Source organism: Brachypodium distachyon, chromosome 4 (assembly GCF_000005505.3).
Source record: "Brachypodium distachyon strain Bd21 chromosome 4, Brachypodium_distachyon_v3.0, whole genome shotgun sequence".
Taxonomy (NCBI): Eukaryota; Viridiplantae; Streptophyta; class Magnoliopsida; order Poales; family Poaceae; genus Brachypodium; species Brachypodium distachyon.
The window spans coordinates 47,653,200-47,662,548 of NC_016134.3; the positions used below are offsets into that span (position 1 = coordinate 47,653,200).

A 9,349-nucleotide genomic window follows, 5' to 3' on the forward strand; every position below is an offset into this window, starting at 1 on the left:
AAAAATTAAAAACGAATCTATTGATATAAATTTCATGTATGTCAAAACACATATTAATAGAGTTATCATTGGTCAAAGTCTTGTCTTAACGAAACAAAATAGAAACGGAGGGAGTATCAAAGATCACAAGAAACCAAACACATGTCTCTCCTTCCCTTCCATTCCGAGATCCAGGCTTGATACTCCTGCAAACTGGCCCAGAATAGCAGAGGCAGAGATGATTGTAGGCCGGGCTATTCTCGAATGGGAATTTTTTGTAATCGCAGTATTTGTTTTTGGAAGGAACCCGCGTGTTTAGAGTGAATTCCATTTTTTTACCCTATACTTTGAAGAAGATGACACAAATTATCGGAGTTTTCACTCTGTTACCCCATTTAGTGCAATTTTTTTTCCAGAAATTACTTTTCAGAATCTGTCAGTCCAAGTCGGAGGCGCCTTTTCAGAATACGTCTCCCACCTGGACAGGCCCTAGCCTGGACGACGGCGAGCTCCAGCCGTCCCAGGCCAGCCATTGGGACACGGCAGTAGCTGGCTGTAGCCTGTTACTGGCTGCTTCGCCGGCCGGAGAAGATAAAACTGTACTAAAGTTCCACGTCCTGCCCAGGGACATCGTCGCCAGCGGCCCATTCAGATTGCACATCAGGGGGACGTTTTTCTGAAAAAAGCTGCATCTGACTTGACTCCCACATCAGCTATAGGTGGGACCAACCTGTCAGGAACGCGGTCAAACCTTAAAGAGGTTAATTTCTGGAAACTTTCGAGCTAAATGGGGTAAAAAAAGTGAAAACCCTGTTAAATGGAGTGCTGTTCAAAGTATTACGAGGTAAAAAATGGAATTTGCTCCCCTACGTGCTTAGGGCATCTCTGAGATAAACCCCAAATCCTTTCTATTTGTCCAAATCTGTCAATATGTGGGTCCAAAAGCAAAATACACAACCCAATGGGAACCCCCATTTGTTCAAAAGTGGTCCACACCCATCATTTCTTCCCCAAATTTGAGGAGAGTATGAGGGGTCCTTATTTGTGCAAAACTCATCCAAATCTTGTCCACTTGTCTTCTTGCCCCACATGTCAAAAACTCATGAAGAGATAAATGGGAGGTTACCATTGGACAACTTAAATATCCATCCACATTTGTCCAAAGATCCCTCAAATGGACAAATGGGGAGGACAAACGGAGGCTAACCCTTGGAGATGTCCTTATGACGGAGGCGATACGTCTTTCCCCAAGTTGAGATACGGACCTATAGCTTCATGGTATAGATAATGAGTATTTGAGATCTGGTGGGGGGATTGTTAGAATTTGATGTTGATGGGCCTCGTCAGCTCAAACCCAAGTTTTAATAAATTCTGAAAATCTTAAAGGCCCATTCATGAAGTGAGATGAGGGGAGTGGGAATGGAATAGTCCCACCTTGCTAGTTTAGAGTGAGTGAGACCAACATATAAGGGATGTTGCTTCTCACCTATTGAGCAACTGATCAAGGGAAATCCCCACGCGCGCTCCTCCTCCTCATCCGTTCGCCTCGCCTCGTCACGACGCGCGCGCGCCGCGCTTCGTGGTTCGAGTTCGAACCGGGCTGGGCCGGGCCGGTGCGGGGCCGGACTTCTTATCTTTTTGTCACGCGCGCGAGGTATTTTTGGAATCTATTACGGACGCGTGCAGATTTTGTGGAGTCGATTCAGGTTTCCTAAACCGAACCGATCTATATCTGCGTGACTATATATACAGCCGTCCCGTCCCTCCGATCGGTACGCAACACAACCGAGCTAGGGTTTCGCATGTCTCTCGCTTTTGCATCGTCGTCGTAGTCTACTCCATCCCGAGCGCCGGCGTGCACCAGCGATCGGGAGAGCAGGTCTCCGGAACTTTTCGTCTTCGCGATCCTGTACGGGAAAGGGTGAATAAGGTTTTTGGGAAGCGCTACGCGCGACTGCTCGCTTTTCTGCAACCACGGGTCGTCTACCTCCTCGAACCGGCGGGTGCGCGACGCGCCGCCGTCTTCTTCGTCAACAACTTCGTCAAGTGAACGCAACAGCAACGGCTTCCTCTTCACCGCAACAGTACGTACATTGTGGTTCGATCCTGTGGTTTAGTTATGATCTGCGAGTTCATATTGCTGTTCGTTGGGCTGTTTAATACTTCTAGTATTTTTTAGATGCATCTGTTAGTTGCTATTGTCGTCATGATCTATATTCTGAAATCATTCATTGAATTGTTATTCTCGAAATTGCTTTTCCTCCGTCTCATATCAAGTGAGTCAAATTTGTTCAAATATGAAATCGGACGCGTCTTGCATCCTGAGCCTGCACGCTTCAAGGCAGGACGTTGCCGTGGCATTGGACACGCCATGGCCGGACAGCTGATCGGCGGACCAAGAGGTTGTGGGCGGCGTAGACGCCATGGCGGCCAGCGCGCGAGCTTCCGCGTCTTTGCTGCCTAGGAAGAAGGACAGCAGTACAGCACGGAGACGCAGGTGTCCGGGTACGGCTTGCCGGCGCACGCCTTGTCGACGTTGGCGCTGGCGTACGTCGGCGCTGCCGGCGCCGGCCACCATCGAGGCTGGACACGATCGCTGAAAATGAAACCAACCCACCGAGTTCATTGTCAGAAGCAGAAACCATCTCCTGAACGCCTCCACAACTAGCTAATGCATTCCCCACCAGGTGTGTGCCGGGACAGAGAACAGTGTAGGCTTGACATCCTGGCCCACCTCAAGAAGATGACCCTCGGCAGTGTCCCAGGTCAAGGTATTGGAGGGAGCAGTGAAGGAGCTCTCAGCTCTTGCACAATCCAGCAGATATGTGCACTGAGAGCTACCTGTGCCTCCCCCTGTAGTAACCGTCTTGGAAGATCTGCAAGGACCAAGTGAGTTCATCTGACGAGAAAGATTTGTATCTCGATCCTTTGTTAATACTGATCTGAGAGGATCCAACCGAACCTTTTTCTTCTTTATTTATCAGGACGACAAAAAGAGCGGCAAACTCATGTTACACAAGCCGTGTACCTTTCATTACAGTTCTCCAACAGATGAAACCATACTTTCAGTCATCTATCAATGAATCGGATTGCAGCAGAATCATGACTGATGAATGTTCTGGATTGCAGCATTGATACTTTTACAGTCAAACTCCATGACCTTCATCCAGTTCTCAAAATCTCCAATTTTCTACAAACAAATCAAAGAAACACTTGCATTTCTTTTACAAAGGAACTGAGAGATAAGGATTAAGGAGTGGCAAACCTAAAACTCATGTTACAGTGTGCCTCTCCATGCATCATCACTAGCCAACTGCCTTCCTTTTCTATGCAGGGGATCAAAATCAAATCAAATCAAATCAAATCACAAGAAACCAAAACACGTGTTAATTTCTTCTTCCCTTGCATTCCAAGGTACGTCCAGACTTCATAATAGCAGAAGCAGAGATGATTGTACTGTGATTGCTGAACCAGCATATACAGTGAAACCGATCGACGCCAACACTGGGCCCCGACTTATCACAAAAGCTAGCCATCATTGTGTAGCCCCAGATTCAGTGGTTGCCACTATACATATATAGCACCAGGACCCTTGTCTGATTTCATTTTGGATTGAGAACGTCTTCTGAATGCAAGACTAGCAGCAGAGAAAAAAAAAAGATGATCAAACATGGGACATCAATGTAAAGAGAATGGAAGATGTATCAGGTCATGTATCCGCGGCACGACAACGACCTCTAAAGAGAATTACAGATGGCCTAGACCTATGTTCTACGTATAACCAAGCTATATATAATCTCGCAGCCCACCACGCATTAGTGGCGGACCAACAAAGCAAAGCAATCCAAAGGAAGAAAGCGAGAGCCACCGATCGATAATCGATGGAGCTCCGACACCCTTTAAGTTAACATCATCATATCTCAAGAGTGGGAATACATAATCAGTGACACCGCAGCGCACCTAATTACCGATTGATTCGCCAATTAATCGTGCTATGTGTGCTCCAACAGCCCACTTGAAGAACTTGACATTGTAAATTATAGCTACCCCACTAATCAGCGATTAATTAACATCAGTGATACTGTGATCAGCTCTCCTGGCATCAGACAGTACTGGCCTGTCGCTGTGCGTCATGCATGACTTTTTTTTTATGTGTGTGAAAAACATGTGAATTGCTCCAGCATATGAGACTTTGAATACTAATCAATCACTCATCATCAGTCATATCACTCAATAGAGTGCCTTTTGGCTTTCATTCGCTTTCAAATTCATGGATGCCAGCGCAAATTTCCACCGAATCATATTCCTTATCAATAACTAGCAGCAAAGCAAGCCCCATACACTTCCATCCACTCCCCACCATATGCTCCTAATTCGTTTTGGGTTTCGGCCGAAACGGACCGAAAACAGCTCGAGGAGGGACGGTTCTTGCATGGTACTAATGGTTTAATTACTAGCTACCTAGTTCTTGTTAGAATAATCTTGTTGTATGAGTCCGTTTAGGACTGGTTTGTCCTGAGTTCGAGTAGTACCACTAGTACGAGTCTAATTAGCTTTGCACATTAAGTCCTAGTCCTATTAGGATTAGGTGATTTTGGGTGTACATATAGATGCACCAGGGTCAGCTTTTGTACCGTGGGATTTGAGATATTGAAAAGAAATAAAAAGAGTGGCACGACAGGTGCCTCTGGCCAAATAAATTCCCGATCGTGTGTGTCTTCATGTGACTGATTGTGAAATCATATGTGATGTGTAACATTGGCAAGTGTTTTAGATGAAACATTGATGTGGATACTTTGGATAATATGGATATTTAAGTGATGACATATATCTTGTTTGGACTTAGTGCTTTACTAGTGGTGTGCTGATCCATTAGTTTCTTATGTGAAAACATGACGTGAGTTGTGTGAAATTTACCCTGAGTTAAGTCATGGACTTGTGCTCGTACTGGTTATTTGTGTGTTCGCTTTCAGGTGTTACCGGAGCTAGAAGAACGTGGTCGATGACGGGATCGAGAGACGAAGCTTGGGAGAAGCTGAGGTCGAGGATCAAGGTCATGCGGGACGTTCGTGCGAAAGAACAATGGAAGTAAAGGCTACGATGATCCGGGAGGGCACCGGTTTGTCGTATGTTGTTTATACCGGAGATGTACGGTATTGGAGATATTCGATACGTGATGGTCGAGTTTTGAAGACATCACAAGAAGAATTGATGGCATGAAGTGACATCGAGGTGAAGATATGTAGGTCCAGCCGTGGCTGGATGAGAGCTGTTTAAAGATTAAACAGTAGCGTCATTAAGATGGCGTCGGATGGAAAAGTGATCCACATGAAAGTTGTGCGCGTCGTCGAGACGAACAACTTTGCTTTTGGCGTCATCTCAATCCGAGGTCGTATGTGGGCCCCACGGGCAAAATACTGACCGGGACAGAGGAGTCCGTGTTGGATTCGGATTCGGTTTAGGGTTGCGAATTTTCCCTTATAAATAGAGGGCATCCTAGCTAGGGTTTTAGCAAGGACGTGAGGGAACTCAAAGCTTTGGATCTAGATCAATTCTTGGAGAGTTCTTGGATGCATGGTTGCATCTTTTGTAATCGATCGACATCGTTGCAATAAAGAGATTCGTTGGCGGTGTCATCTCTGTTTTTCTCGGATCTTCGTGAAATCTTCGTGCTAGATCTTTCTAATACTTTGGTGCAGGTTCATCACAAGTTCATAATACTTTGCTGCAGGTTTATCACGAGATCAAGAGAAGATTGCGATTAATTCATCTTTCTTGTTATTCCTCGAAATTGGTTTTAGATTAATCCTCGTAACTTTCTGTCAGCTGTTACTATTTTGATCATATCTTTTGATTGGTAAATTCGATTGAGCTGATTCTTGTTGGGTTGGTTAGATAATTTTAATACCTTTCTTTTCCATACTCATACGTATTTTTTGGTTCATCCAATCAAAAGTTACGGCTGTTTTACTATCACGGACAGAAAGGTGATTTAGGGTTTGAACTTTCGGGAAAAGTTTTAATTTGCTTCCGCGCAATCATTCACCCCCCCTCTGATTGCCTATCTCGATCTCACACTGATCTTTGGGCAAACCCAACATTTGGTATCAGAGCGAGGTTAAAGATTTGAAGACGCGCTTGCCTCGGGGAGGCGATGTGCTAGCGCCTCAGCGGCGGAGCGGTGTCCGCGAGCGGGCAAACGGTGCCAGTGCGCGAAGAGGTGTTCAGCGGATTGGATCGGGCAATCGGTGGCTGTGCAGTGGAGCGACGTTCAGCAGATCAGATAGGACTATCGTCGCAGTGGACCGATCTCCTAGTAACGGGAGATCATCCTGATCGTCGGAAAGTACTCGACATCAGGTCAAGCTGCGTATGTACGTCCAGGTCAGCGTCTGTGAGTCGTGGTTGTGTCCAAGTGCTCGTCTGTGTGGGACTCTGTTGCAGCGGAAGTACGTCACGGTCGAAGGGCTGTCCAGTGAGGTGTATCACTGAGGGCGAAGACGTGCGTGCAGACAAGGTGGCGGGTGTCATCTGTGTGTCTCGACGAGAAGACGGAAGTTCAAGCGTATGGTGGGGCGGTGTACCAGTGAAGGTGAGTCTCTTCAATGAGGACATGTCTCTACGTGGAGCTATGGGTTTAGCTAGCACGTATTGCGCTAGGTGTGTACGGTGTAGTCCATGCGGGAGCTAGCGTGACCGGGAGTCTGGATCATACGTTGAGTGTAGTCAACAAGTCGTGAAGCTGCGGAGAGTCAAGTTCAGGGGGAGCACGAGGAGACGGCAAGTCAAGATTAGGGGGAGATTGTTAGAATAATCTTGTTGTATGAGTCCGTTTAGGACTGGTCTGTCCTGAGTTCGAGTAGTACCACTAGTACAAGTCTAATTAGCTTTGCACATTAAGTCCTAGTCCTATTAGGATTAGGTGATTTTGGGTGTATATATAGATGCACCAGGGTCAGCTTTTGTACCGTGGGATTTGAGATATTGAGAAGAAATAAAAAGAGTGACACGACAGGTGCCTCTGGCCAAATAAATTCCCGATCGTGTGTGTCTTCATGTGACTGATCTTTGGGCAAACCCAACATTTGGTATCAGAGCGAGGTTAAAGATTTAAAGACGCGCTTGCCTCGGGGAGACGATGTGCTAGCGCCTTAGGACGGGCAATCAACGGCGGAGCGGTGTCGGCGAGCAGGCAAACGGTGCCACTGCACGAAGAGGTGTTCAGCGAAGTATACTTTTTAGATTTCGGGTGCGAGCGTGGCACGCGGGAGAAGGGAGAGGCCGCGTTGAAGCAGGCAGTCGAGGTCCATCCGAACAATATCACGCTTGAGCTGGTACGCACTACTCCCTCCCTACTCATCATCATACCCATGATGACACAACGGCCGGTACACAGAGTTTTCTTTCTCATTTCACTCTAGCCTGCTAATCAGTTCCATCCTAGTTTCTTTCACAGAGAGTCTGGTAGCTTGTTGCCAGCGAAACAGCCGATTCCAATCAGGTGCAGCAAGAGGTACATTCCTTCCAGGCCTGATCATATCTACTCAACTACCCCAATTAATTCCATCACAAGGACGCGCTGATATTAACTGCTAGATAAAACTCATACTAGTACTACGCAGATGAAAACACCTTATTAATTACCGGATAAGTTTTTAATCATGTGCATGCATTTGAAACACAAGTGCGCATTGACATACGTACATCCCCACATGCACTGGTGATTGATCCCTACCTTTTTCAGTACTTCTCTTCAAATACGTGTACATTTTCGTGCCAGAATAAAAATAACTGAATTTTAAATATTGCAAATTACTTTTTGCATTTTCAAATTTATTTTTCGATCGTACCAGTATATTTAAAATGTTCACTTTCTAGCATCCCGTAATCTGTTGCCACGTTATTTGCTCAAAAAAGAAAAGGAACTCCAGAAATTAGTATCATTCAACGGTTGCAGCATAGACATTATACGTACGTACGTACTTCTCTTCAAAAGGCTATCTTTTTTTTAGCATTTCTCTTCTTTTCTTTTTCTTTTCTTTTTGTCATAGTTAGCTTACTTACGTCATCAGCCAATGGTTGCAGCATAGACATTATACTAACTGAATTGCAAAATAGTCCGAAATTGTACACTGCCCATGATGTTTTACCTTTCTGATTCTTTAGAAATTTTGACAGAAACGGCGCAGTGCAACACAGGAGGACGGAACCACCATCTTGAGAAAGTCGAGACACACCCAAACTACCTGGAGATTCGTCAATCAGCAAAACATGGCCACGTTGTGGCAAGTACTAAAATTATGCAGTTATTTTATTGGTGACAATATCTTATTTGAACTATTTTGTAATCCCTTATCAATTCAAGATCTTATTAGAACCGCTTTTGCAATCTTTTATTGATGTAAGATCAGGCACACCCAAACTACCTTAAGATGTTGTAATGCAGTTATTTTATTTAAACTATTTGTAATGTATTTTGGTCAAATTTAGGATCTACTTGTTGGAATGATGATGCTACAGTACCTTACTAAGCTATCCATATTGTTATTGTTGGAAGTTTTAAGCTCATTTAGTTGACTTGTGGTGATCCTACATAGCAACTGAGCTTTTCATTTTAAATATGGTGCCCTCAATGGTAAAATCCAAAATCCCAATTGGCTCACTTACTTGATTCGTGGTGATCTTACATAGCAACTGAGCTGTTCATTTTAAATGTGGTGCCCTCAATGGTAAAATCCTAAATCGCAATTGGCAGATAGGGTACATCGATGAAGATCACGCCTTTGAGCTAGACAAGACCTTTGCTCTGGTACATGTCGTCAAAATGGCACCGAGGTCAGATGGACAATACTGCATATTTACCTTGGATATGCAAAATACACATAACGATGGATTGCAGGCGTGAATTGTACCTGATATAGTATACTAGATGGACAGTCGCGCTTTGCTGCGACGTTGTCAACTCGGGTGTTTCTTGCGGGTTTCAAGATTTGGACGGTGCTTAGATTGTTATATTCTATTCTCTTCAACATCGGATCTTTTTCTCATTTGGTGATTGCTTCTAGTCAGCATAGTATAAACCCAGCCTGTTCCCAGCTAGCTGCTCCACTCAGCGCCCCCCGTTCTCTTGAATTGATCTTTGCTACCTTGTCACCGGTGATCTACTTGTTCTTTTGTTGTTCATGTGCGCAAGGTGTGGCGGATTAGTACTCCCTCTGTCTTGGATTTATTACAACTTTAGCACTTTTCATGATCTCACTTCCTCCGTTTCTAAATACTTGTCGTGACAAATTTGCCTAGGAAGAGGTCACTGTTTAGATCGGAACCTTAACTACTACGAATTAGTAGGACGAAAGGATAGATCAATAGA

General features: G+C 44.9%; 2 long non-coding RNA genes across 4 annotated transcripts; one reads left to right on the top strand and one right to left on the bottom strand.

Annotated features, from left to right (window-relative positions):
• Positions 1–2,191: 2,191 nt before the first annotated feature.
• LOC112272456 lies at positions 2,192–3,756 on the bottom strand. 3 transcript variants are annotated; one of them, XR_002966253.1, is made up of 3 exons: positions 2,942–3,756; positions 2,664–2,855; positions 2,192–2,575 (listed from the first exon to the last, which is right to left on the bottom strand). It is a non-coding gene; the product is annotated as an uncharacterized LOC112272456 (long non-coding RNA). The 3 variants fall into 3 exon arrangements; XR_002966251.1 differs by having other exon boundaries at positions 2,192–2,855; positions 2,942–3,755; XR_002966252.1 differs by having other exon boundaries at positions 2,192–2,855; positions 3,008–3,754.
• A 3,386-nt stretch (positions 3,757–7,142) lies between these two features.
• LOC112272457 lies at positions 7,143–8,527 on the top strand. Its single transcript, XR_002966254.1, has 3 exons — positions 7,143–7,313; positions 7,436–7,492; positions 8,158–8,527. It is a non-coding gene; the product is annotated as an uncharacterized LOC112272457 (long non-coding RNA).
• Positions 8,528–9,349: the final 822 nt, after the last annotated feature.